The 25869-nt window shown below is 45.0% G+C and overlaps 1 protein-coding gene and 1 long non-coding RNA gene across 2 annotated transcripts in view; both read right to left on the bottom strand.

Annotated features, from left to right (window-relative positions):
* Positions 1-17824, bottom strand: part of LOC144889873 (uncharacterized) — a 29088-nt gene extending 11264 nt beyond the window's left edge. The window contains exon 1 of the long non-coding RNA XR_013622130.1: positions 17548-17824. This is a non-coding gene — a long non-coding RNA (uncharacterized LOC144889873). The remainder of the gene's footprint in view (positions 1-17547) is intronic.
* LOC137418011 (E3 ubiquitin/ISG15 ligase TRIM25) overlaps positions 1-25869 on the bottom strand; it is a 239932-nt gene that overhangs the window by 52700 nt on the left and 161363 nt on the right. The gene's annotated exons all lie outside the window — the stretch shown is intronic.

Raw genomic sequence — 25869 nt, 5'->3', positions numbered from 1 at the left:
TGAAACAACTTGCCTTTGCCTCTTGGAAGGCAAATCAAACTGAAGGTAATCTCAGTTCCTTCCACCAAGCTCGGAACACGTGTGTGTCCACCCTCAGGAGTGCCAGGAAGCACTAACTCACCACACTCAAGAATGAACTCTCAAACCTGCCTCCTTCCTCCAAATCCTGGTGGCGTTTGGTCAAATCCATTTCTGGTGTTTGTTCCCCCTCGATCCCCTCCCTTACCTCAAATGGCTACACATTTGATGCCGCACGTGACAAAGCCGAATGCCTCAACTCTGTGTTTGCCTCAAAATCTTGTGTCCCAAACCCATCTCTCTCTGTTCCCACCTTACCCAGTCGAACCCAGCTGCTCCTGGACTCTGTATTCTTCTCCCCTGACAAGGTGGATAAGTTTTTGTCAAACCTCGACTCTGATTCTGCAACTGGACCAGACGGCATCAGCCCACAGGTCCTAAAATCCTGCTCTGCTGCTCCATCTCACCCTCTCTCTTGCTCAAGGTCATCTGACAGCATCTTGGAAATCAGCAAATATTACCGCTGGACACAAAAAATGTGCAAAAACAGATCCTTGCAACTACAGACCAATCAACCTGCTCCCAATTATCAGCAAAGTCATGGATTCCATCATTGCTTCGGATATCATATCCTTCCTCTTCTCCAATGGCTTGATCTCCGATCATCAATTTGGATTCAGACCAGGTCATTCTACCCTGGACATGTTGCTTCTGCTGTTTCAACAATGGATGAAGGTCCTCAAAGCCAAACAGGAAATCAGAGCCGTCTCCCTTGACATATCACGTGCCTTCGATACGGTCTGGCACCTCGCTCTGCTCACCAAACTCTCCTCCTATGGTATCCATGGAAATCTCCACGCATGGCTTGCGGACCTCCTCTCTGGTCTGAGTCAACGTGTGGCCCTGAAAGGATTTCTCTCATCTCCCCTTCCTGTTCTGGCTGGAGTTCCCCATGGTAGTGTTCTGGGCCCTGTGCTATTTCTGGTCTTCATCAATGATCTCTCCGACTCTGGAAAATCCTGTCTATCTCTTTGCTGATGACTCCTCTCTCTGCCGCTCCATTCCTCATCCCTCAGATTGGCAGTCTGCAGCCTCTTCACCCTCTGCAGACCTGGACAAAATCACAAACTGGTCAAACAAGTGGAACATGTCTTTCAATCCTGACAAATCTCACACTCTTACTATGTCTCTCCGAAAATCCCGACTTGAAAACCCTCCCATCCACTTTCTCAACAATCCTTTCCAAGAAGTTCTGTCGCTCAAGCTTTTGGGTCTCACTTTCTGCCATGACCTTTCTTGGGAAAACCACATTTCCAAGCTGGCCGCCAAAGCCAGTCGCCGACTGGGCAGTGGGCATTCTCCATCGTGCAAAGTCCTTCCTTTGCACACCTGAGCTCCTCCCCACATACAAGGCCTTCATCTGCAGCTCAATGCAATACTGTTCTCCCCTCTGGGCCGGTGCTCCTGCCTCACACCTAGCTCGGCCTCACGCTGTTGAAACCAAAGCTTTCAGAATCATTGGAATCTCCTGCGATGAAGTTAACTCCGAGGGCCTTTCACTCACTCACTCACCGCAGGCAGGTTGGTGGTCTTTCTGTCTTCTTCAGACACCTCTCCGGCCTTGCTCCCCCAGCTCTCTATGTGCTCTGTCCCCCAAATATTCCCACAGGTCACACAAGATCTGCCAGCAACTCTCTCATGGTTAAACTGCCAAAATCTCGGCTCTCTGCTCACCTTCACCCTTTCATTCCCCATTTCTCCCACCTCTGGAACAAACTCCCCCACTCCCTTCAATCCCACTCCTCCCTCAAGGTCTTTAAAACAGCTGTTCACCACCATCTCTTATCTTCCCCCATCCAAAACCTTGATCTTTTCTATTGATCTTTGATCTTTCTTTCTTGATTCACCCCAGATACACTTTTATGAAATTCCAACTCCTTTCCTGGAAGTCCTTGCAGTGTCCATATGTTTTATACCTCTCCCACCTCCCCCCAAGCCCTCTCCCTTCCACACTTCTCTCGATGTCCCTGCTATCAAAATGTTGTGTTTGTGTCCTTGCCCCTCTCTCCCCATCTTGTCTACCGCTCCCCATATTTTGTGTTTTATGTGTCAGTTTGACTTTTTGTGTGATTAATGTTAGCTCTTTCACGAACCTCGATCTTGTATACAAAAAAAAACAAAGAAAAAACCTGGACACACTTTGAATCCCGATAGACCCCCTTAGACACTCACTTTTTTTTCATGCCGTGAACAAACTTAAGTCAAAACACAACAGATATAATTTATGCCAAGTTTCGTCACAATCCCGCAGTTGCGTAGGTGTTTACGACGGATGGACAGACTGACGACGTGCCACCGCATAAGCTCCCCGGAACTTCGTTCCAGGTGAACCAATAATGAAGTTAAATTTGTTAAAAAAAAAAATTCCAGATGTCAAATGCTATTGAAGCAGTCTTCGACATAACCATTATGCACCTACCTATTTTACATGTCCAAGTGCTGCTAAACTGGAGGTTAGTGGAAGTAACAAGAGGGCGATTTGTGTTCAACAGTGTTTAAGTATTTCAATCAATTTACATAAAATAAAGATTGTAAAATTCATTTTAAAACAATTTCTGCAATTTACTGACGTTGCACATTGTCTATTACATCACTCTATCTCACGCGTTACATTAGTTATTTTTGCCTGTTGTTTGTGTCCTTTATGATGTCATTACAAACAGTAATTCTCGTGTTTGGAATGATTTTCCATTTTGTTTGACTCCCAAGCAGCAGATAGAGTGAAAATATTGTTGCAGATGCGGGTTTTTGGGGTTTGGGGTTTGGGGTGCATCACGAGTGGGTCTTCTATGACCCTCCCCGACGTCTGAACCCACAGGTCGCTGTGCCATGGATAGGTTCGTGGCCCGGCGGGATGTTAAGCAACTACTGACAGATTGAGACCGCCAAACCTGGCAACACAATTGATCTCGGCAGGTGATCCTTCCACGGCATAAACAGGTAGGCAGCTTCTCCTCGGGTACCCAGATCGTTCAAACAGCAGCAATTGGTCTGGTGTTCCAGCTTTTAAAATACTTCCGCACTATATATTATATCCTATGTAACTCCTCCTCTGTGGGAAAGTTTGGCGGCGCATCCGTAACCTGCCATTTCATTTAAATGTTCGCACTGATATTCGGCGGATTTTCTACGGGGAACAACGTGTTCTCCACATCCCCTGCTCATGCTGCGGAACCACCGCAGATGTCACACACATATGCGCCGCCCCGAAACCTTCACCACATCCACTCTCGCACCGTATATCCGGTACATTCGGTACATCCCCAAATCGCCACACAGACCAGCGCACACAACTTACACACACCGGCCATCTTACAATCTCTCACACACCATTTATTCACACGATGCACTCCACAGTCAATCTCACTCCATGATAGTTTACACACTACTTCACATTTGAGTCTTTCCGCGGAGATCCAGCAGCTGAATTTGCCATTCGTGCTCCCCACACTCAGCCGCACACCACTCCTTGGAAAATTCTTTTTCAATCATCTGCATACGGGTGTTTTGCCCGACATGGACCGTTAACACACAGTGACATGAAGTGCTGTGAAATGTGACCTCCCTTGGACCTGTATGGATTACAAAGCTGTTCTTTTTAATCTCCCACGCATAGTAACAGAACATACTAGCATTTAAAATTTTTCCCATTCGCCAGGCTCAGCCCTACCCTCAGTCAAGGTAACGGTTACCCGCTCTTCTTTTATCCCATTTATCTCCATCATTCTAGCCTCACCTCCTTTCAGTGTACGTTTCAGTTTCAGTGTTTCAGTGTAGTGGCAGAAGGCGAAGGGTACGGGAGCAGAAACAGCAGAGCATGAAAGTTATGAGGCAGCCAAGAAGGCTGCAAAGAAAGAGGTAGCATAGGCGCAGGAGGCATGTAGGAAAATGTTTGGAGAACGCTTGGATTCGGAAGCGGGTCAGAGAGCAGTATTCAGGATTGCAAAGCAGACAGCGAAAGAGAGGTGTGATGTGATGGGGGTGAGTTGCTTGAAGGATGAAGTGGGACAAATCGTTGTAGACCCAAATGGAATTAAAGGAAGATGGAAAAGATATATGGAAATGCTGTTGAATACAGAGAATGAAGGGGATGGCAACATAGAGAGTAACCCAGTTTTAGGACTGGCAGATAAGATAACTGAGAAGGAAGTTGAGGAAGCGATAAAAGCAATGAAGAGTAGAAAAGCGGGAGGGCCGACGGGAGTTGTGGGAGATGTGGGAGATATGTTGAAGGCAGCAGGAAGTTGGGGTGTGAAGAGAATGACAGAGATCTGTAATCTGGTGGTGAAAGAAGGCCGCATTCCAGTGGATTGGGAACCGAGTACCCTCGTCCCTCTATACAAGGGGAAAGGTGACCCTCTGGAGTGTGGCTCGTACCGAGCGATAAAGTTATTGGAGCATGGCATGAAGGTATTGGGAAGGGTGTTGGAGAGGAGGATAAGGAAGAAAGTGAAGATCGACGAAATGCAGTTTGGATTTATGCCAGGAAGAGGAATGACAGACACGCTTTTCATTGTGAGGCAGTTGCAGGAGAAGTACATGGAGAAGAGGAAGAAGTTGTTTCTTGGGTTTGTTGATCTGGAGAAACCATTCGATAGGGTTCCACGCAAAGTATTGACATGGGCATTGAGGAAGTTAGGAGTGGAGGAATGGTTGATCAGAGTCGTGATGGCAATGTACAAAAGAGCGCACACAGCTGTAAGGACGAAGGACGGGAACAGTGGTGAGTTTGAGGTGAAGGTGTGAGTGCATCAGGGGTTGGTACGAAGTCCACTACTATTTGTAGCTGTGATTGAGGTGCTGGCTCAGAACGTAAAGGAGGGTTAACCATGGGAGTTGTTGTATGCAGATGATCTGGTGTTGATTGCGGAAAGTATGGATGGACTGAAGGAAAAGATGAACAAGTGGAAGGAATGTATGGAGACAAAAGGTCTGAAGGTGAATATCGGAAAGACGAAGGTGATGGCAGGTGGTAAAGCATGTGGTAAGGTGGAAATAACTGGGAAGTGGCCCTGTGCTGTGTGTAGGAAGGGTGTTGGAGTGAACTCCATTCAATGTACAATGTGCACCGAGTGGGTTCATCAAAAATGTAGTGGTCTGAGAGGGTCATTAACCAGTGTGGCAGCTACATTCAAATGTAAGGTGTGCACCGAGGGAGCTGCTGATGGAGGAAATGTTGAGTTGGATCTTGGAGACGGCGTGAAGATGGAAGGTGTGAAAACATTTTGCTACCTCGGAGACATGCTGAATGGAGAAGGTGGATCAGACTCGGTAACGGTTGCTAGAGTGAGATGTGCATGGAAGAAGTTTTGGGAACTGAGTGGCGTGCTGACGAGGAAGGGAGTGTCGTTGAAGCTAAAGGGAAAGGTGTATGCTGCATGTGTGAGAAGTGTTGTGATTTATGGGAGCGAGACATGGGTAATGAACGTAGAGTAGCAACGAAGGTTGGAAAGGTTAGAAATGCGAATGGTTTGATGGATGTGCGGAGTATCGTTGAGAGAGCGGAAGACAAATAATGAATTGCGAAAGATGATGGGAATAGAGCCTGTGATTGATGCTGTGAAGAGGAACAGGTTGAGATGGTTTGGTCATGTGTTGAGGAAGGATGAAAGTGACTGGTTGAGAAGAGTGATGGAAATGAATGTAGAAGGAAGTAGAGGACGGGGAAGACCGAGAAAGACTTGGCTAAAGAGGTTGGAAGAAGAAATGCGGGCAAGGGGGTTAACAAGGAGAGATGCAGAAAATAGGGCAAAATGGAGAAGATTGTCATGGGGACCGCAAGGCTAACCCCCGCTCTAGCAGGGAAAATGGCCTTTAAAATGCATGTTGTTGTTCTTGTTGTATTCTAGCCTCACCTGCCCCAATCTCATTCCGGACACCATATGCACGCTCACTAACCTCTCCCGATACAGCATTGAGCGTTTCGTTCACATCAGCCTTTACCTCTGCCTGCCCCCACGTGCATGTCATGCCTTATGCCAGCCACCTTGGCCCTCCTCCATTTTCATCGTCATCATCGTCATAGTCATCATCTGTGCCATTAGTTGCCCAAACCAACATCATCACCTGGTCACTGCCAGACAGCGAAGGCAACGGTGACCCACTATTCCATGCCATCAGTGCTGCTTTTTCCAGGATGGGAGGGTGGGAGGTTAGAGGAGGAAGGGGGTGAGGAGGGAGTTGGGTCCTTGGTCGCCATCGGCACATCAACTACTGCCCCTCCTGCTCCTTCTCCCACAATGTTATATTCATATAGAGCTTCCTGGGCCATTAGGTCCTCCATATCATTGCAAATCCATCCCACCAGATCCTGCTCACCTTGACTTTACATTACTACATAATTATTTTAAGTACAATTTCACCCTACACTAGTTACAATTTTTGGGATGCCGCTGATATCGCCCCAGATTCGATTCTCACTCCTGTCGTGAATTGTTCCGGACGCAGGGTCCTCACTCTTTTAAAACGAGTTTCCTTTTGATGCCAAAACGGTTTGGCGGTGCCACTTGGGGTACGTACTCTCAATGCACATCCATATTCATTTCTTCGAGATTTGCCTGCGACAAAGCCTTTAAGGCCACTCGAGGTGGGGCCTACACAAAGGCAAGTATAGATATTCGACATGAGACAGAAAGGAGGAGTCTACTGACATTCCTCTTGAATCGAGGTAGGTTGGGATAGAGGGGAAAGCAGGATGCAGGTAAGCTGTTCCAGAATAATGCCTTGTGCAGAAAAATAAACAGAAGAATACATTATAGTCTTACTCCGTGGGACAGATATAGTGTTTGGATGGGAAGAAACTACCAGATGTGTTGAGCGATTGAAAGAATGCTCAGGTGGAACAACCTGATCCACCCTCAGAGCACATTCCATAGAAATATCTGCAGAACAGGCTAAAGGAAGCAACAGAGCAGCAGACAGAGGTTCCATGGATGATGCAAACTCCTGTCCCACCAGCATGGCAGCATGCTGCTGGATTCTGTCGAGAGGAGAAAGGTGACAGGCTGGAGCACCAGCCCAAATATGGCAATGTCACTCCATGACAGTACGTACAGTGGCCTTGTATAGATGGAGCAAAGCAGCTTGAGAAAGTTATCGCCGAGCACGAAATAAGCTGCCAAGGTGCTGTGTGAGGTGCTTTTAGTTCTACCAGAGATGTACTTTTCCTATCTGAGTTTTGAGCTGATATCCAATCCAAGCAGACAGATAACAGGGAGTTCCTGCAAAGGTGAAGAATCCATAGGCAGGGTCGGAAAACAAGGTGATCTTGAACTAGAAACAGATAACAAGAGGGTCATTTTTATTTTAGACTAACAAGCCAGTCTTTTCCCCATTTCATCACACTCTCCAAGTCCTGATTGAGTGTGGTACTCGCATGGTCACAGGTAGGGGCGTCAAGAGCGGGGTACCAGGGGGGGGGGGGCGGGGGGACAAGGGAGGTCACTGCCTCGGGGACCAAGCTTCACCTGTAATTTTTTTTAAACAGTACTTTGAAACCCCTCATCGGCACATTCTCATTTCCTCATTGTTACATTTAAACCCAGAAGGTGATTTTGCTTTTTCTTGCCGGAAACAAAACATTTGCCGCTGTTACTGGTACAGTTTCAAACCTTACAGAAAATGGTTATTAACCAGAAATGTGCGTCACAAAGAAATGCATTTGTATCCTCTTTGTCCAAAAATTCTTGACCATCTTCTCACGTATTGTTTTTTGCCAATCTTTGGGAGAAATAGTGTTCACCAGTCGAGGGTGCAAATTGACTCGATCGGTCCAAACGTCTCACTATCTCCTATATTTTCGATCAAACGGCCAAATAAAAGTGACATTTGTTTCAAAAAAGTTTTCTTGTCTTTCATGAAAGAAAGTTCCTTAAAAAGTTATAAAAGAAAGAAAGCGTGGAGGTGGGGGTGGGAGCCCAGAGTTTATTTGCCTCGGGGCCCGTGCTGGCTCTCCATGCCACTGGCCACGGGTAGGAGGAGACAAGGTTCCTGAGTAGGTAGTATACAGTGTTGAGACACCTCCGGAAATGCTTAATTGAGAAAGAATACAATCAGGCAGATCATTGCTATATAACATGAACAATATTGGACCCAACACAGGCAGACCCCTGAGGACTCACATTCGTATTACTGAAAGGGGATTACTGTCCCTCATGTACCACAGAGATTTGACGATTTGCAAGGAAGTCAGAGATTGTATCAAGCAATTTTCCAGAAATGCCATATGATTTTAGCCTTGGAGATGTCGAGATCAACAACTCTGGCTTCTCCATGATGATCGTAAGCCCCATTCACATGTTCAGTGATATGGGATAGAGCAGATCACCAGTCGACCTTGACTGTCCAAAGCCATACTGAACATCAGTTTGGAGGTTGTGGGTTTCCAGATGAGTCATGAGTTGTTCTATCAAGGATTCAAACACTTTGCTGATAATGCGTAGAAGGCTAACAAGCAGATATTTAGAAGGATCTGATAACTTACCGGAGCCTTTAAAGGCAGGGACTACAGAAGCCTGCTTCCAACTAAGTGGAAACACAGACTTTGACATGCACAAGCAACACAGTTTTGAGAGAACAGAAGATAGTTCAAGTGAACACATCTTCAAAGCAATTGTAGGGATTCTATCTGGTGCAGTAGATTTTGAAATGTCGGGCCTTTGAATAATCTCAGCAACCTTTCTGTGTGTGCTGATTATAGTGGAAAGCCTGGTGTCAATACGGGAAGGACAAACAAGCAATGTTTGTCCGTGGTCTTCAAGTGATAATTCAAGTGTGTAGAAGACACACTTGAACACACTTCAAGTGTGGAGTTTGCAGCAAAAAGCTCAAAAAAGAGGTTGACTTTATCAATATAAATAAACATTTCAGGGCAATTGAAGAAGACAGGAATCGATGATCGATTACGGTTGAAAAAGCATTTTTTTTTTTTTTTTTTTTGTATACTGAAATCGAGGCTCGTGAAAGAGCTAACATTTACTTCACAAATAAATCAACCAGACAAACAAAATACCCAAAAAGAGGGAGCGGAAGACAAGATGGGGAAAAGGGGAGGCACACTAACACAACATCCGAGAGCAGGGAGATGTGTGGAAGGGAGAGGGCCCGGGGGGAGGAGGCATGGGAAGGGGGGGGGGGAGGGAGAAGTATAAAACACAAGGACACCAAGGACTTCCTGGACAGAAGTTGGGATTTCAAAAAAGTGGAATTGTGGTGAAATTAGCGGGGGTAGAAAAGATCAAGGTTTTGGATGGGGGAAGATAAGAGATGGTGGTGAACAGCTGTTTTAAAGACTTGGAGGGTGGAGTGGGATTGAAGAGAGTGAGGGAGTTTGTTCCAGAGGTGGGAGAAAAGAGGAATGAAGGAGTGAAGGTGAGCAGAGAGTCTTGATTTTGGCAGTTTAACCATAAGAGGGTTGCAGGCAGATCTTGTGCGACCTGTAGGAATATTTGTGGGACAGAGCCCAGAGAGAGCTGGGGGGGGGGGGGGCAAGGCCAGAGAGGAGTCGGTAGAAGACGGAAAGACCACCAACCTGCCTGCGGTGAGTGAGTGAGAGGCCCTTGGAGTTAGCTTCATCGCGGGAGATTCCAATGATTCTGAATGCTTTGGTTTCAACAGCGTGAAGGCGAGCTAGGTGTGAGGCAGGAGCACCAGCCCAGAGGAGAGAGCAGTATTCCATTGAGCTGTGGATGAAAGCCTTGTAAGTGGTGAGGAGCTCAGGTGTACCAAGGAAGGACTTCGCACGACGGAGGATGCCCAGTCAGCGACTGGCTTTGGAGGCCAGATTTGAAATGTGGTTTTCCCAGGAAAGATCATGGCAGATAGTGAGACCCAAAAGCTTGAGTGGCAGAACTTCTTGGAGAGGATTATTCAGAAAGTGGATGGGAGGGTTGTCCAGTCGGTCTTTTCAGAGAGACATCGTAAGAGTGTGAGATTTGTCAGGATTGAAAGACATGTTCCACTTGTTTGCCCAGTCTGTGATTTTGTCAAGGTCTGCAGAGAGTGAGGAGGCTGCAGACTGCCGATCTGAGGGATGAAGAATGGAGCGACAGAGAGTAGAGTCGTCAGCAAAGAGATAGAGAGAATTTTCAAGAGAGTCAGAGAGATCATTGATGAAGACCAGAAAAAGCACAGGGCCCAGAGCACTGCCTTTGGGAACTCCAGCCTGAACAGGAGGAGGAGATGAGAGAAACCCATTCAGGGCCACACGTTGACTACGACTAGAGAGGAAGTCTGCCAGCCATGTGTGGAGATTTCCATGGATACCAAAAGAGGAGAGTTTGGTGAGCAGAGCGGGGTGTCAGACCGTATCGAAGGCACGTGATATGTCAAGGGAGACTGCTCTAATTTCCTGTTTGGCATTGAGGACCTCCATCCATTGTTGAGAAAGCAGAAGCAGCATATCCAGAGTGGAGTGTCCAGGTCTGAAACCAAATTGATGATCAGAGATCAAGCCATTGGAGAAGAGGAAAGATTTCATATCTGAAGCAATGATGGATTCCATGACTTTGCTGATAATTGGGAGAAGGCTGATTGGTCTGTAGTTGCTGGGATCTGTTTTTGCACCTTTTTTGTGCAAAGCGGTGATGTTGGCAGATTTCCAAGCAGATGGAAGATGACCTTGAACAAAAGAGAGGGTGAAGAGAACAGAGAGAGGGTGTGAAAGAACGGAAGAACATGATTTTAGGACCCGTGGGCTGATGCCGTCAGGTCCAGTTGCAGAATCAGAGTCGAGGGTTGACAGAAACTTTTCCACCTTGTCAGGAGGAAAGGACACAGAGTCAAGGAGCAGATGGGTACGACTGGGTACGGTGGGTACTGAGAGGGATGGGTTTGGGACACAAGATTTAGAGGCAAACACAGAGTTGAGGCATTCAGCTTTTTCACGTGCGGAGTCAGCCGTGTGGCCATTTGAGGTGAGGGAAGAAATGGAGGGGGAACAAACACAAGAAACAGATTTGAGCAGACACCACCAGGATTTGGAAGAGGGACACAGATAAGAGAGTTCGGTCCTGAGAACGGAGAGATATTGTTTCCTGGCTCTCCTGAGGGTGGACACACACTTGTTTCGGGCTTTGTGGAAGGAAATGAGATTTCCTTCCGTTGGATTTGCTTTCCAGGAGACGAAAGCAAGTTGTTTCTGGGCAATAGCCTCACCACAAGATTCCGTGTACCATGGACCGGAGGAAGGGTATGACAACTGAAGACGAAATGGGATAAATCTGTGCATGAGAGAGAGCAATTTACTTTGGAAGAATTCCCAGGATGAGTTGATGTCAGAGGCAGTAGAGATGGGAGACCAGTCCAGATGATTGATGGCTGCTTGAAGACCGTGCCAGTTGGCCTGAGTGAAAGGCCAGACTCGTCGACGCTGAGGAGGCTCTCTGAGAATGGTCAGAGAGATGTCCACTTTAACAAGCACATGATCAGAAGAGCCGATTGGAGCAGAAGAAGAGCAGCAGACATTTTCAGGGAAGTTAGTCATAACCAAGTCCAGAAGAGAAGATGCTCCGTTGACTGAGATCCGGGTTGGGAAATTGACAGATTGTGTCAGTCCCAGTGAGTCACAGAAGTCCTTTGCTGAAGAGCCATGGCTGGTGAGAGAGGTACCCACCCCCAGCCAACTGGCATGGTGACAGTTGAAATCACCACATATGAGGAAGAGAGAGATGGGATGGGTAGAAAGAAGTTGGTCCATATTATCAGACAGCGAGATGTAGATGGAGTCATCACTGTTTGGTGGACGGTGCAACACACATATGAACAAAAGGTGGGAGCGAAGGGGAAGCCGTACCCAAAGGTATTCCTGGGGGTGAGGTGGAGAGAGGGAAGTGCAGGGCGAGTGAGGAAGAGAGTTTTTTATAAAGATAGCAACCCCACCTCCAGGACGAGGCTCAGGTCTATCATACCGGAGGAGGGAGTAACCTGGGAGAGACACCAAAGAATCAGAGACATCATGAAGGACGAAAGTTTCTGTTGAGCAGATCACGTCTGGTTTGTCAGAAGCAACCTGTATGGAGAGATCAGTTAAGTTTGAGCGAAGGCCCCGGATGTTTGAGGTCCATACTCTTAAGGAAGAGGAAGGGGGAGCATAGGGGGGAGCATCGGGGAGGGGGAGCATCGGGGAGGGAGGGGGATGGGGAGCATCGGAAGAGGAAGGGGGAGCATCGGAGCATCGGAGCATCGGAAGGGGGCTTTCGCAATTCTCCAAAAAGCTTGAGAACCGAGCTGTTTATTTGAGATATAATAACAAACAGATTCTGCAGATCATTGATTAGCATTCTTCAACATTCGTCGACAGTGGTTGTTCACAAGGCGAAACAAACGATGTGCCTCAGTCGAGCCAACACAGTGATACTGTTTGAAAAAGTGATTGTGATGGGCAATAGCAGCAGAGCAAGCTGGAGTGAACCATGGCTGAGAGGATTGTTTCACCTGGTCGGCCCGAGAAGGGAGAAAGAGGTCCACACCAACAGGGATACACTCAGTAACTTCCTTGGCAGCTTCAGATTGGTTGTGACAAAGGATTGAGTTCCAGTGAACATCGGCAAGAAAAGAACGCAAGTCATCCCAGTCAGCCTTCCGATATTGGAAGACAGTTCATTGGACACGATGAACAACAGTTGAAGGTGAAGAATAAGAAACCTCAACTTCGATGGCGACATGATCAGAATATCCAAGAGGGTGGACAATATTTTATATTATTTTTTTTGAATACAAAGTTGAGGCTCGTGTGAGAGCTAACACAAAAGACACAAAAACATAAAACATACAACAGAGGGAGCGGGAGACAAGAGGGGGAGAGAGAGGGAAGCACAACAGCAGAAGAGCAGGGACATCGGGAGATCTTTGGAAGGGAGATGGGGGTGGCAAACGGTATCAAACAAAAGGACACTATTTTGGACTTTCAGTGAAGAAAAACAGAATTTGAAAAAGGTGGATTTGGGTTGCTTAACAGGTAGAAAAGACCATGGTTTTGGATGGGGCAAGATAAGAGATGGTCGATAAGAAGACAAGACATGGCAGATTTGCTTTTTGGGGGGGTTTTTTTGTATACAAGATCAAGGCTCGTGAAAGAGCTAATATTAATCACACAGAAAGACAAACCGACACATAAAACATATAACATGGGGAGCGGTCGACAAGATGGGGCGAGAGGGGGAGGAACGCAAACACACAACATCTGAGAGCAGGGACATCGAGAGATCTGTGGGAGGGAGAGGGCTTTGGGGGGGGAGGCATGGGAAGGGGGAGGGTGGGAGAGGTATAAAACATATGGACACTGCCGGGACTTCCAGGAAAGAAGTGGGAATTTCAAACAAGGTGGATCTGGGGTGAATTAGTGGGGGTAGAAAAGATCAAGGTTTTGGATGGGGAAAGATAAGAGATGGTGGTGAACAGCTGTTTTAAAGACCTGGAGGGAGGAGTGGGATTGAAGGGAGTGTGGGAGTTTGTTCCAGAGGCGGGAGAAAAGAGGATTGAAAGAGTGAAGGTGAGCAGAGAGCGGAGATTTCGGCTGTTTAACCATTAGAGGGTTGCTGGCAGATCTTGTGTGACCTGCAGGAATATTTGGGGGACAAAGCACAGAGAGAGCTGGGGGAGCAAGGCCGGAGAGGAGTCGGTAGAAGACAAAGACCACCTACCTGTCTGCGTTGAGTGAGTGAAAGGCCCTTGGAGATAGCTTCATCACGGGAGATTCCAATGCTTCTGAAAGCTTTGGTTTCAACAGCGTGAAGTCGAGCTAGGTGTGAGGCAGGAGCACCGGCCCATTGGGGAGAACAGTATTCCACTGAGCTGCAGATTAAAGCCTTGTACGTGGTGAGGAGCTCAGGTGTGCCGACGAAGGACTTCGCACGACGGAGGATGCCCAGTCGTCGACTGGCTTTGGAGGCCAGCTTGGAAATGTGGTTTTCCCAAGAAAGATCATGGCAGACAGTGAGACCCAAAAGCTTGAGCGACAGAACTTTTTGGAGAGGATTGTTGAGAAAGTAGATGGGAGGGTTGTCCAGTCGATCTTTTCGGAGAGACATAGTAAGAGTGTGAGATTTGTCAGGATTGAAATATATGTTCCAATTGTTTGACCAGTCTGTGATTTTGTGCAGGTCTTCAGAGAGTGAGGAGGCTGCAGACTGCCGATCTGAGGGAAGAGGAATGGAGCGGCAGAGAGAGGAGTCATCGGCAAAGAGATAGAGAGGATTTTCCAGATAGTCGGAGAGATCATTGATAAAGACCAGAAAATGCACAGGGCCCAGAACACAGCCTTGGGGAACTCCAGCCTGAACAGGAAGGGGAGATGAGAGAAATCCATTCAGGGCCACACGTTGTCTACGACCAGAGAGGAAGTCCGCAAGCCATGCATGGAGATTTCCATGGATACCATAGGAGGAGAGTTTGGTGAGCAGAGCTGAGTGCCAGACCGTATTGAAGGCACGTTATATGTCAAGGGAGACGGCTCTGATTTCTTGTTTGGCATTGAGGACCTCCATCCATTGTTGAGACAGCAGAAGCAGCATGTCCAGAGTAGAATGACCTGGTCTGTATCCAAATTGATGATCGGAGATCAAGCCATTGGAGAAGAGGAAGGATTTGATATCTGAATCAATGATAGATTCCATGACTTTGCTGATAATTGGGAGCAGGCTGATTGGTCTGTAGTTGCAAGGATCTGTTTTTGCACCTTTTTTGTGTAAAGCGGTAATATTTGCTGATTTCCAGGATGCTGGCAGATGACCTTGAGCAAAAGAGAGGGTGAAAAGAACAGAGAGAGGGTGAGATAGAGTGGCAGAGCAGGATTTTAGGACCCTTGGGCTGATGCCAGGTTTGACAAAACCAGAGTCGAGGTTTGACAAAAACTCCTCCACCTTGTCAGGAGAAAAGGACACAGAGTCCAGGAGCAGTTGGGTTCGACTGGATAAGGTGGGAACAAAGAGAGATTGGTTTGGGACACAAGATTTTTAGGCAAACACAGAGTTGAGGCATTCGGCTTTGTCATGTGCGGTGTCAACTGTGTAGCCATTTGAGGTAAGGGAGGGGACGGAGGGGGAACAAACACCAGAAACAGATTTGACCAGATGCCACCAGGATTCGGAGGAAGGAGACAGGTTTGAGAGTTCATTCTTGAGTGTGGAGAGATAGTGCTTCCTGGCACTCCTGAGGGTAGACACACACTTGTTCCGAGCTTGGTGGAAGGAACTGAGATTGCCTTCAGTTGGATTAGCCTTCCAAGAGGCAAAGGCAAGTTGTTTCAGGGTAACTGCTTCACCACAAGATTCAGTGTACCATGGACAGGAGGAAGGGTAAGACAACTGAAGACGAGATGGGATAAATCTGTGCATGAGGGAGAGCAGTTTGCTTTGGAAGAATTCCCAGGAAGAATTGATGTCAGAGGCAGTGGAGATGGGAGACCAGTCCAGATGATTGATGGCTGCTTGAAGACCGTGCCAGTCGGCCTGAGTGAAATGCCAGACTCGGCGACGCTGAGGAGGCTCTCTGAGAATGGCCAGAGTGATGTCCACTTTAACAAGCACACGATCAGAAGAACCGATTGCGGCAGAAGAAGAGCAGCAGACATGAGCAGGGAAGTTTGTCATAACCAAGTCTAGAAGAGAAGATACACCATTGGCTGAGATCCGGGTCGGGAAATTGACAGATTGTGTCAATCCCAGTGAGTCGCAGAAGTCCTTTGCTGAGGTGCCATGGCTGGTGAGAGATGAACCCACACCCAGGCAGGTGGCATGATGACAGTTGAAGTCGCCACATATGAGGAAGAGAGAGTTGAGATGAGTGGATAGAAGTTGGTCCATGTTGTCAGACAGTGAAATGTAAATGGAGTCATCACTGTTTGGAGGACGGTACAGAACACATATGAACAAAAGGTGGGAGCGGAGAGGAAGCCGTAGCCAGAGGTACTCCTGGGGGTGAGGTGGAGAGAGGGGAGTGCAAGGAGAGTGAGGAAGGGAGTTTTTGATAAAGATAGCCACCCCACCACCAGGACGAGGCTTAGGTCTATCATACCAGAGGAGGGAGTAACCAGGAAGAGATATTAAGGAATCAGAGACATCTTGAAGGAGGAAAGTTTCTGTTTAGCAGATCAAGTCTGGATTGTCAGAAGCAACCTGTATGGAGAGATCAGTCAGGTTTGAGCGAAGGCCCCGGATGTTTGAGGTCCATACCGTTAATGAAGAGAGAGGGGGAGCATCGGATGGTGGATATCCAAGATGCTTATCCAAGAAACTTATCCAAGATGGTGGATAAGAGAAGACAAGAGATGGTGGATAAGAGAAGACAAGAGATGGTGGATAAGAGGAGACAAGAGATGGTGGATAAGAGAAGACAAGAGATGGTGGATAAGAGAAGACAAGAGATGGTGGATAAGAAAGATAAGAGCTTTTACCCTCTACTGCACCTAGATGATCAATGTCCAAACTGCTGTTACTAAAAATTAGTTAATCACAATTCAAACCTTGATTTCGGTTCAAGTAAACATTTCAGAATTCAATAATTATTTTCTTTTGAAAAATGACTAAGTTGTTGTAAAAAAACAACCAAAATTTCCACATTTTGTTTGTTTTATAGGCCAATGGGTTGGAGTTTGTTTTCAAACGAAAGTTTTTTTTTAACGTTCACATTGTTCAACCAAATATCTCCAAGATATAAAGATTTATATGATGAATTTCACTGTTTTAACAAGGATAAGAGAAGGTGGGGTACATCGTATTGGATGTGAGGGATCCCTGGGTCACTCCTTGGAGATTGATCGGCTGTCTACGTGCAGCGGGCCTGTTCAAGAGAACTAGCCAGGGCTATACAACAACAACAATAACAATGATAAGCCCATCCATGGCTAAAGAGAGGAACTAAAACCACAAGAGCAAAGCATGGCACACCATTGCAAATCCACACACTTCACACCCAAAGAAAAGTTGAAAGATGGAAACACGTTCCACCAGGAATAACCCAATATCAAATTTTGAGGGCTTCCTTTCCATTTTGACTCATGATGCCACATCCCGGGGCATGAACCAGAAGGCAACGAAAAAGGTAACATATTTCATGTGTCCCCCAATGCTGATTGCATATAAAAGGTTACATGAAAAAAATGTTTAACATGTACCTCTAATTACATTTTTTTTCTCCCCATTGAATTTTTTTTTAATGCTGTGAACAAACGAGTTCGAAAACACAAAATATAATTTTCGTCAAGCTTGGTCAAAATCCCATCAGCAGTTTCAGAGAAGAAGTTGAAAGTGTTTCCAGACAGACTGACGACGCGCCATCCCATAATCTCCCCAGAAATATGTTCCAGGTGAGCTAAAATTTACCTTTTACAGAGCTTTAAAAATCCATTCAGATTGGACAACATAAACTGCACCAAAAGAAATTATACAAGTTAAAAGATTACAAAAACAAATAAACAATGGTGAACATCAAGTGATTTGTTGACATGCGATGTCGTATTAAAAAGTCACGTACCAGACGTGAGTCTTGATCCATCATCCTGAGAGTGGAGGCTGCTGACGTCAATTAACCCGATTCCAGAGAAACCAGAAACTTCATCCTGGTGCACATTTTGGGATCCGAAAATCTTTGCACAGAAACTGGAAAGTTCCCGAATAACATTCTCCAAGTTGATGAAAATACTTCCCAAAAGAGAAGAACCTGCAATTTGGACATATTGTGGCTTTGAAAATGAATTCATAAATTTACAGAAGTCAGCATACATTGCAAATTGTAATTTCTCTTTAGCAAGAGAAAGGAGCTCGGTCCGCAATGCATCAGACTCAGTGCAAGCTCGAATAACCTTCTGATCCTCAATTCCAAGCTTATCGACCACTGCTTGGGCTGTTTCTGCTCTCAGGCCTTGGGACTTGAGCCATTTCAAGAAGCTCTCCATATCACCGATGACCTGCCAAGGATACAATGCTTATGTTAATCACAGAAAAGTAATTCATGTTATTTTCTTTACTCTGTTTGGAATTTTAGAGTTATTATCTTATCCTATTTGATCCATATCCAGCGAAACGGTAAACGTATCCAGCTTGATTTCTACATGAAGACTGACAGTATATGGAAGAGACAGCCACACTCACCTTTGAGCTGTGAAGCATAGTCACAAATAAATGATGCACCAGTACGTTATACTGATGAGCCCATAATAAGGGTGTAAGCTGCATCGGCTACTCTAATTCCATGTATTTGTGTCAAAAATCTCTGTATTCAAAGACCCGAGTAGCACATGGAAGCTATCCTGGTGTTGGCTTAGCGGTTAGGGTACCGGCTTGGGATCCTTGGATCCTGGGTTTGAATCCCCGTCGATTGCTGAATTAATGCCAGGGGGGTTGTAGGCCACAGGGCATGCAGTATATATGCGCTTAATTTTCAATTTTCGTGCAACAACGATGGGGGCAACTTAAAACTTTAATGGGCTTGGAGGAAATGTGTCACTGATTACGAATATCCATGTCCCCACACACAAAGGGTGCTCAGAAATTTATAATGAGCAGTTGATGAAAATGCATATTAACAAATGGTACGTGAAGTGCATGATGGCTTCCTGGCTTTTTAATCAGATTGTTCAGTGAACATGTTATTATCTGTTGGGCTTCATCAATTAATAAAGTGCATTTATGATAATAATAATAATAATAATAATAATAGTAATAATAAGAGTATTAATGATGAGAATATTGTTGTGGTTTTGAGAACCCACACTTGTAAATATAACATCATTAAAGGTTAAAGGTAGCACCCCATAGGTAGGCCACAAGCAACATGTAGGTCACCTGAGGACGTCATTTATTTCATAGTCTGTGTTTAGAAAAGGCCATTCCCAATAGTTGCATCTGCGTTGTGTCAATCAAATAAGAGTAGGCCCCTCATTCATTTTGCAGCCTCCTTCCAAGCGACACCATTAAGCGCTCTCCAGTCTGTGCCCCATCGGCCATATCAATTTGTCATGCTCCTTGGGCAGCAGCCTTCACTGCCCGTGGGCTCGCTCAACCCAGCCTGAAAAGCCATGAGGTAAAGCCCGAAAAATGGGGCGGAGCGTCAGGATGGAGGTGCGGCCATGTCAAACAGCCACCAGGGCGGAGCCGGTAAGCCACAACCAGCCAACCAGGGCTGGAGTGAGATCACCTGACAGGTGTGGTTTGGGCTTTGAGCGTTCGCTGGCTTGACTTATAGCCAGCGCACAAAGCCCTTGAACAGGACTGATGTGATTTGAAGGACTCGCTGGCACTGATTACAAAGGACTGATGAGAAGAGCTTGTATTAAAGAGGACTGGAGCCAAGACTGGTATTACAAAAGAACTGGTACGAGAGTTGAGTACGAGAGGGAGAGACGCGCTGTGGCAACCAGCTTTACAATGGGCGAGCGAGCAGCACGCATTGCCGAGAACTGCAGTGTGCCAAAGGACATTGGGGTAGGGGGCGCTTGGAGTGGGTAACACCGGTAGCGCGTGTCAAAGCGCCGGATCGCATATTACGTACGCCAATAGCCCAGCTTACCTTTCCCCATCACTATAATTGTCCGCTCACGCTACACTATGTGGAGAGCTGCCTGCCGGTTTTCGTCTGCTGGTACGGGTCGAGGACCAGAGCCGGACCGGAGCATGGATGCCATAGCCGAAGTCTGAGACCGAATCTGAGAGCGAGTGGGCCCGAGTCCAAGGGAATAGAATAAGACTGTCTGAGGCTGCCCTGTGTACTTTTCCTTCCTCTTTCTTTCTTGTACATTCTTTCGTTTCCTCTTCTTCTTGTACAAATTGTAAATAAATTGCCCTGTTCTTTCTGGTTTCTCCTTAATCCGATCATCCGAGTCTTTTCTCCATTGGGTAAACGTGGCACGATCCCAACCGCTATAATCGGGTTAGCCATTGTTAACAGCTCGGATCGCGGATCGCTATCCGCCCGGCGTTTCCACCTGATATCCGTGATTCGGGCGGGAGTTATTCCCTCATTTCCGGTCAGCGTTAGTATTCAGGTAGTAGTGACTAGGCCTAAAAACCTTCCCTAACGCTGCCCGGGAAGGACGTTATAACCCCCAGGATCGCGTCGGCCAGATAAGAGACAAGGGGATTAACCCTCTCTTGATAAGGGGAGAGCCGACGTCAGAGATCCGCAACAATATATTATTGTTATTATTATTATTATGATTATTATCATTATTATTAACATTTATGCGCTTAATCTCGTTTGAGCCATAAGCACCCACACAAACTGAAACACAAACCACAAACAAAACCACACACAACACCAACACCAAGAGAAAAAGCGGCAGGGAAATTGGGAAATGTCCTGACTGGAACAGATGTTTTAGATTTAATGAAAACCCATTGTCAAATGATACTCCAAATGTATGTGATATTAATTTTGTCTGGCCAAATGAAAAAGTTTATTTTGGTAAAATATTACCATAGTTACAAGCTCTCAATATTATAACCTCTTTTTTTTTTTATTGAAATGCAGGGGGGGGGGGCAGGTGGAAGTGTTACATACTTTGAGTGGATGTTAAGAAAGAAATTGTAAATTTATTTTACACTGTTGTAATGTTGCAGAACTGTAAGTTTCACATACTAATCTTTATCCATCTCAAATGATCACTTCGCAGATGTTAAGACCCAGGACATGAGACACCCCAGTGAGAGCATGATCTTCCAGTTCATGTAAACACAAATATGACAAACATATATTGCATAATATTTTGTTGTGTTCACACAGACCAAAAATGTTGGTATAATGCAAAGTATTTAAATCTGTATAATCATCTTTCTTGTATTATTTTATGGGTATTGTACATCAGGATCACTGTGTACACAAAAATGTGTCAAATAATCAACACTGACAAGTTCTCTCGAATCACATTGCCATTTGCAATTTTCATGTTATTTATATCTCATACAATACTATGTTTAATATTATTTAGTTTTTAAGTACATGCATAGTCACTCATGTTAATTATTATAATCTGTACAATATTGTTCATCATAATTACATCATTGTACAGTTGACATATCCTTCACAGTGAACACTGATGTATTTAATATGATGTGAAAATTAGTTAATTTAAAGCTGCAGTGCAAGAACAAAAATGACCTTTTTTTTTTTTTTTTTTACAACAAAATCAAGATGAACTGGGACTTCACCAATTTCTTATTAAAGATGATATTATGATCTTATTTTGCATGAGTTTTAGATTATTTCATTTAACGAGGAATGACAATAATTAGATTGAAATAGAATATTAGTGAATACCTGGAAAATGATGATTACACCAGATGCAATAGCAACATTTAACAAACTAGGGCATTGCCCGTACGTGGGTGCCCGTTCCTTGCCAAAAAAAAAAAAAACGCTACCCGTACGCTCTACCCCGCCCGTACGCCCGTACGCCCGTAAACAAAAAAAACAACGCTCTTCGCTTCCGCCCTTCGCGCATAAGAAATCGAGAAATTATTATTTTCTCCGGAAGAAATCGAATTACGAACCGTAATGGCGCACGCGCTCAGCTCCGCTCGCTCTCACATCGGCCACGCCTACGCAACAAAGCGTTCTGTGATTGGATGCCGGAAGTGAAGTCTTCACTGTCCGGAAGGTCGCAAATCGCAGTTACGAAGAATCGCAAATTAGTTTTAATTAGTTTTAAAACATAGTTTAACGGCAACATAGTTTTCCAATGTGAAATAAATGAATACGCTCTCAAATGTGCCGTCCGAGGCAGAGTCTGTTCGCCACGTTCGGCACACGTGATAGCTCGCTGCTCTCTGATTGGTTGAATCGTTTTTTGGACATAGCTCGGTAAGTACTTCTCCGATTAATATGAAACCTTGAAAAGGCACATCCTCGGGTCCCCAGCAATATACCTGGCAAGTTTCAAGTATATCGGACTGGTAGTTGTCGAGAAACAGCGGTCGCATACACACACACACACACACACACACACACAGAGATTGCTGGAATTATAGATAGATGAAAAGTTAAAAATTATCAAAATTCACTCTACTTATATATTTTCACTCAGTTCAATTTCTATGGTCACTTGCATTGCTCATGTTAATATGATTCTTCAAATTATACCTTTTATTTAATACTATAATTTTAGGCCCGACTTTGAACCCAGGCTAAACCTGTTAGCGGTGCACGCGGCACACCACTCGGCCAAGCTGCCAGCATCCCGAAGTGATTTTAGTGATAAAGTGACAGTGAAACACAAAGCAGCACAATTCGACATGACTAGTTGAGGAGAGCACGCAATGCGATTAACTTCGCCCATGCTGGGCGACACATTAAGTTGAAACAGCTCTACCTGTGATTAATTTTGCTCACAGTGATGCACTCCAATAAGGTACCGTGCTCCATATGCTCCGCACAAGGACATTCTAGCAGACGGAGGCCAGAGGGCCAAGCCACTTCATACAGGATAGAAATTGCAATTGCCCTGAAGGCTGTTGTGCTGTTTAGGCCTTGACGTCTTCTGTGCTTGAACGATTTCTCTCGTACTGTGCAATAACCAAACTGCTGGAAACCGAAGCTCTGGGTGGTAGTAAAGCAATATTGTGGCGGACATTGAGGCAACGACGTGGGGATGTAATGGATCGTGGGTAATGTAATCAAATCACAGTAAAGTTGTACTACTACAGCAAGTTGAACATGATACAAAGTCACTAACTTAGTCTTCCACCAAATCATCATCATCATCATCATTCACATGTCCAATCTAACGTTACATAAGTTAATTTTAAAGTCATTCTCAATGCATGGTGCATGAGTTTATACATACCTTGTCCTTGAGAAGTAGATTTCTTTGCGAATGACTTCTCTTTTCTTCTGATTTTACTGATTTCACAGAAGCGCTTGTAGCAATTGTAGTGGTAGCCAATCTTACTCGACGGCGAGGGCTGAGCCGCAATGCATGTAGGAGAATCGTGAAAATCAATACCAAGCTTTGTTGCAATCTCGGTAACTACATCACTCTCTTTGCAGTCGTAATTCACCCATTTGCTAGCGAAATCGACAAATCGTTTCCACGATTCATTAATTATTGAACACGATGAAGCTACTTTTTGTTGTAGAATCTACGTGCATAACGCAAAATTTTGAAGAAAATGTACGATCCGCCGTAGAACTGCATTCCCTGGGCGCCGCCATCTTTGTTTCGCAGTGCAATGGCACACGGCAACCGTGATTGGATTATTCTGGGAAACTACGTCATCAATTTCACTGAGCGTCAAATACGGTAACGCTGATTGGCCTATTTCATCACGTGAATCGACTGGTCAGCAAAATTGAATGTGACATTATTTACCGAAATTATTCGATTTTTATGCTTTTATGAGCAATTTTGAGGATTGGGGACACACATTTTCTGAATGCTTATAATATTTTTGGAATTAATGATCAAGAATAAAGTTGCCCCCAGTAATGTTGCATGAAACAGAGTTAGATACGGACGTATTGTGGTCTATTGACTCAGCCTGTCATCCCTCCGAGGTCGGCAAATCGAGTACCAGTTCACTGGTAATTTCCTGTGTGCCGCAAAAAGTGACCAACACGGTTGGCGGCAGGAAGGGCATCCGGCCATAAATCATTGCTTCAAAAAGGGGACCACGGTGCCCTAAAAAGGCCAACCCCAGCTCTGCGGGGAAAAATGGCCTCTAAAGGTGGTCTCATATGGCATCAGCATCATGTCGCGTTCAGGGTCAGAGTTGATCCTCTTGTTTAACACACACGTACATATATAAAACCTGTTTTTATTTTCCTCTCATTGCAATTGTCTCACACACATGCACCAAGGAGTCTCCACTTTGCCAGAAGTTAAATTTTTCAGGTTCAACACGCACAATCCTGTCATCTCATAAACTTGCAATTATATGAAACTGTCTGCAGCAGTGAATTAAATAAAATATAATAATAATTACAATAACTTTATATGTTTCCTTATTTCAGACATTTAACCCGTAAATACAGAGGGTTAAACAGAGGTTACTTACGTCAGTGGGAGGCTTGGGTTTGCTTCTGAGAACCAATCAGATCAATCCGAGGTGGGATGAGTGAGAGGCCGACTCGGAGTACCATTCAAAGTTGCTTTCAGTTTATTCCTGGTCTTTGATTTTGTGCCAATCACAAATGAAAACCCTGACTCACACAGGTATGTGGTGGTGAAAGGTAACAGGAACTTGATTGCCCGCTCTGACTGAATCCCCTTTGACTGTAAATCCAAACTTAATATATCCGGGGTCGTATTTTCTGACAATGCGTTTCACCTCCTTCTAGAAACTCCTGAAGTTTCGCCACAATCATCGGGTTTTTTTTTTCAGTTAACGGTCCATGTTTGTGAAAATAAAATACAGTAAAAGTAAAATACAGCAGCTTGCCTTTTCATGTGAACACGAGATACCCGGGACATTCTCCATCCCGGAAACACCTTCAAACAACAAAATATGGTTAATGGCGAAACTGCAAATACAGAATCCACGAATGTTACAGATGGAAACCCTCACGTCATTTCCTAATTCACTTTTAACCTCAATCTCTCTATATTTTCATTTTAAACAGAATCATTCCAATCGCAAGTTAATCCAATAACATTAATATAACTTCTTTTTCGAGAGGTAAATTTTCCGAAAACTCATGAGGTAAACTAATCACCTGCCTTCTCAGGTGGGTACGATGTCCGGGACCACGAGGTTGGACCTTCCGGCCCAATGATGGTCGCGACCCCCGGTTGAGAATCACTGGTCTAAATGACTTTTTAGAGAGGTAGTCCAACTTTAGTTTTGGATGGGGCAGATGGGACCGACATTTTTTTCCGTACCAACGCCACATAGATCCCTCATCTATCCATCATCTACAACCTTTATAACACCTCCTCATTTAGAGGTCACAATGGATATACAAGTTCATAATAAAAACTTCCTGCCTGGTTTGTAGTTAAAAGGAAGCATGAGGTTTAACCATCGTTGTATGAAGTTTAGTTATGACGTCATATAAAACAATGCAGTGAATAAACAAAAGGAGTGAAAAACACCTCAATAAATGAACAATCAAATACCTCAACATACTTTTAATAAAAACTCGTTTAACTTATCTTCATTCCCAAAAACAACAAACAGAAAATTAGTTTATCTATAAATAAACGTTTTCCACATCTTTCTCAGTATTAATAATATAATCAAGAAGGAAATTTTATAAATTTTAATCTTATCCAGAATGCAAATGGTGTCATTTTGAACGAGGTACGGTACCTCCTACACCTACCTACTACCAACTACCTAACCTACTGATGCCATATTGATGGGTAAAATAGTGGCAAGAGGCTTTGGCTTCGCCGGCTCATTGCGGCTTTGCAGTCGGGTACTAGTAATAAATGAGAATCTCCGAACAAACCTCTTCAGATGAGATACGATCTGATCACGTGAGCTTTCCTCACAGTTACAGCACGAGGTTCACTGGAAGATCACCCGGAAGTTGTTCATTGTTACTGTATATTTCCTGTTACGCTTTACTGTACGTTTACGTACATCGTTCTTCCTCCTCTTTGTCAGAAGATTGTTTGTGATGTCATCAATTTGCATACCGCCATTACAGTGCGAAAATAAAAGTGAAGACAAAGAAGAAGCAGGGACTGCTTCCAGGTTGGAATGAACCACGTGCGAGTGAGCGCTGCTCTGTCCGCAATGGCGGATTAACGCACGTGCATAATGGTCATGTGCCCAAGGGTCCCCAAATTCAATGACGTCATGCAATCAATTGAACACGAGATCACGAGAGATGAGAGATAACGTGAGACCGATCGTG

Source organism: Myxine glutinosa, chromosome 1 (genome assembly GCF_964187855.1).
Source record: "Myxine glutinosa chromosome 1, kmMyxGlut1.1, whole genome shotgun sequence".
In the NCBI taxonomy this organism is placed as follows: Eukaryota; Metazoa; Chordata; class Myxini; order Myxiniformes; family Myxinidae; genus Myxine; species Myxine glutinosa.
The sequence above is the reverse complement of the archived record's forward strand: the minus strand, read 5'-3'. Positions and strand labels throughout refer to the sequence as shown.